This window comes from Topomyia yanbarensis, unplaced genomic scaffold (genome assembly GCF_030247195.1).
Source record: "Topomyia yanbarensis strain Yona2022 unplaced genomic scaffold, ASM3024719v1 HiC_scaffold_280, whole genome shotgun sequence".
In the NCBI taxonomy this organism is placed as follows: Eukaryota; Metazoa; Arthropoda; class Insecta; order Diptera; family Culicidae; genus Topomyia; species Topomyia yanbarensis.
The window spans coordinates 17,186-20,659 of record NW_026683471.1 but is presented as its reverse complement, the minus strand read 5'-3'; the positions used below and the strand labels follow the sequence as shown (position 1 = coordinate 20,659).

General features: G+C 24.8%; 2 pseudogenes; both read left to right on the top strand.

Moving 5' to 3' along the window:
* Window positions 1-336: 336 nt before the first annotated feature.
* LOC131695093 (cytochrome c oxidase subunit 1-like) lies at window positions 337-1,213 on the top strand (annotated as a pseudogene).
* A 58-nt stretch (window positions 1,214-1,271) lies between these two features.
* On the top strand, window positions 1,272-1,940 carry LOC131695090 (cytochrome c oxidase subunit 2-like; annotated as a pseudogene).
* The last annotated feature ends 1,534 nt before the right edge of the window (window positions 1,941-3,474 follow it).

Below are 3,474 nucleotides of genomic sequence, written 5' to 3'. Positions count from 1 at the left end.
CTTAACTTAGAAATATTTATTATTTGTAACCGAGCGGTTACAAATTACAAGCGAGTTTTTATTTTCTTTTAGATTGGGTTATGCTAGATTTAGTTTTAAGAGTTTGTTTATTTTTAATACATTTTTTTGTGAAATTAGTCGGCAATTATTTCAAATTATTTTAAGCTAAAATTCAGAACATTTTTTTATTGTTCAATATTAAAATGGATGAAACTTTTTGTACATTGATAAAACACTGAAACAAAACAATTTGAGCAGTTTTAAAGGTTTTCAGAATCTTTTATTCTAGTTGAACACAAATTATACGAATTTTGGTTACTCGAATTTTAAAGTACATTGAAATATTTTGTATAATACCAATTAACATCTATTTAACAATGAGTATCTTTCCAGAATTAGTTTAAACAAGCATTTGAATGAAAAACATTGACATCAATAACTTAATGTGGGTGAACATGCAGGTTATCAAAGTCACCCCGGAGCACGAAAACGGACTTCAACTTGAAATCATATTTGAAAAAAAAAGACTAAATGGGCAATTGTAGGTAAAACCATCCAATCTTGTTCTACATACATCAGTACATGGTTTAAAAATATTAAACTTGAATAAAATGTGTTGCGTCTAAAACTATGTAATGATTACTTCTAAAAGTGATCAATGTCATAATCCTGCTTTATTATGAACTTTAGGATTTGTTTTTTTTTGTTTACAGTAGGGGGATTAACAGGAGTAATTTTAGCAAATTCTTCAATTGATATTATTCTTCATGATACTTATGTAGTAGCTCATTTCCATTATGTTCTTTCTATAGGAGCTGTATTTGCTATTATAGCAGGATTCATTCACTGATATCCTTTATTAACTGGATTAACTATAGATTCTTTATGATTAAAAATTCAATTTTTTATTATATTTATTGGAGTTAATTTTACTTTTTTTCCTCAACATTTTTTAGGATTAGCAGGTATACCCCGACGATATTCTGATTTTCCTGATAGATATTTAACATGAAATATTATTTCTTCATTAGGAAGATCAATTTCATTATTTGGAATTTTATTTTTTTTATTTATTTTTTGAGAAAGAATAATTTCTCAACGAAATCCTTTATTCCCTATACAACTATCTTCTTCTATTGAATGATTCCACTCTACACCACCTATAGAACATACTTATCTAGAATTACCATTATTAACATCTTCTAATTTCTAATATGGCAGATTAGTGCAATGAATTAAAGCTTCATATATAAAAAAAAATTTATTAGAAAATGGCAACATGAGCAAATTTAGGTTTACAAAATAGTTTATCTCCATTAATAGAACAATTAAATTTTTTCCATGATTATACAATTTTAATTTTAATTATAATTACAATATTAATTTCCTATATAATAATTATGTTATTTTTCAATAAATTTAATAATCGATTTTTACTACATGGACAAACTATTGAAATTATTTGAACAATTTTACCTGCTATTATTTTAATATTCATTGCATTTCCATCTCTTCATTTATTATACTTAATAGATGAAATTAATTCTCCATTAATTACTTTAAAAACAATTGGTCATCAATGATATTGAAGTTATGAATATTCAAATTTTAATAATTTAGAATTTGATTCTTATATAATTCCTACAAATGAATTAAATAATAATAATTTTCGTCTATTAGATGTAGATAATCTTATTATTTTACCTTTTAATAATCAAATTCGATGTCAACTAGTTACAGCTACAGATGTACTTCATTCTTGAACAATTCCATCTCTAGGAATTAAGATTGATGCTACTCCTGGACGATTAAATCAATCAATTTTTTTAATAAATCAACCAGGATTATTTTTTGGACAATGTTCAGAAATTTGTGGAGCTAATCATAGTTTTATACCAATTGTTATTGAAAGAATTCCAATAAATTATTTCATTAAATGAATTACTTCTAAAATTAAATCATTAGATGACTGAAAGTAAGTAATGATCTCTTAAATCATATTATAGTAAATTAACAATTACTTCTAATGAAATAAAAAATTAGTTTAAACCTTAGTTTGTCAAACTAAAAATATTAACAAATAATATTTTTTAATTCCTCAAATAGCTCCTATTAGATGATAAATTTTATTTTTTATTTTTAGATTTACTTTAATAATTTTTAATGTAAAAAATTATTATTGTTTTTTTTATTTACCTTTAAAATTTTCACAATCTTTAATATTTAAACAACCTTCTATATCTTGAAAATGATAACAAATTTATCTTCTGTATTTGATCCTTCTACTTCAATTATAAATTTATCATTAAATTGATTAAGAACATTTTTAGGATTATTAATTATTCCTTTTTCTTTTTGATTAATACCAAATCGATTTCAAATTATTTGAAATAATTTATCTTTAACTCTTCATAAAGAATTTAAACTTTTATTAAATTCTAATATTCACAATGGAAGAACATTAATATTTATTTCACTTTTTTCTTTAATTATATTTAATAATTTTTTAGGATTATTTCCTTATATTTTTACTAGAACTAGTCATTTAACTTTAACTTTAACATTAGCTTTTCCTCTTTGATTAAGTTTTATATTATATGGATGAATTTGTCATACCCAACATATATTTACCCACTTAGTTCCTCAAGGTACTCCAGGTATTTTAATACCTTTTATAGTATGTATTGAAACTATTAGAAACGTAATTCGACCAGGAACTTTAGCTGTTCGATTAACTGCCAATATAATTGCAGATCATCTTTTATTAACTTTATTAGGAAATACAGGCCCTATATCAACATCTTATATTATTTTATCATTAATTTTAATTACTCAAATTGCTCTCTTAATCTTAGAACCAGCAGTTGCAATTATTCAATCTTATGTATTTTCTGTATTAAGAACACTTTATTCAAGTGAAACTAATTAATGACAACTCATTCAAATCATCCTTTTCATTTAGTTGATTATAGACCATGACCTTTAACTGGTGCTATTGGAACAATAACAACTGTTACAGGATTTACTCAATGATTTCACCAATATAATATATCACTATTTATTTTAGGAAATATTATTATTCTAATAACTATATATCAATGATGACGAGATATTTCACGAGAAGGAACATTTCAAGGACTTCACTCATTTTCAGTTACATTAGGATTACGATGAGGTATAATTTTATTTATTATTTCTGAATTTTTTTTTTAATTTCATTTTTTTTATCTTTTTGCCTTTCTCAATAGAAAGGTATTGCAATTGCTCTGAAAACCGACTTTTTAACGGAGGCCCGGAGGGCCGAGTGACATATACCATTCGATTCAGTTCGTCGAGTTCGGCAAATGTCTGTGTGTGTATGTATGTGTGTATGTATGTATGTGTGTGTATGTGCGTATGTGTGTGTGTATGTGACCAAAAATGTCACTCGTTTTTCTCAGAGATGGCTGAAACGATTTTGACAAACTTAGTCTC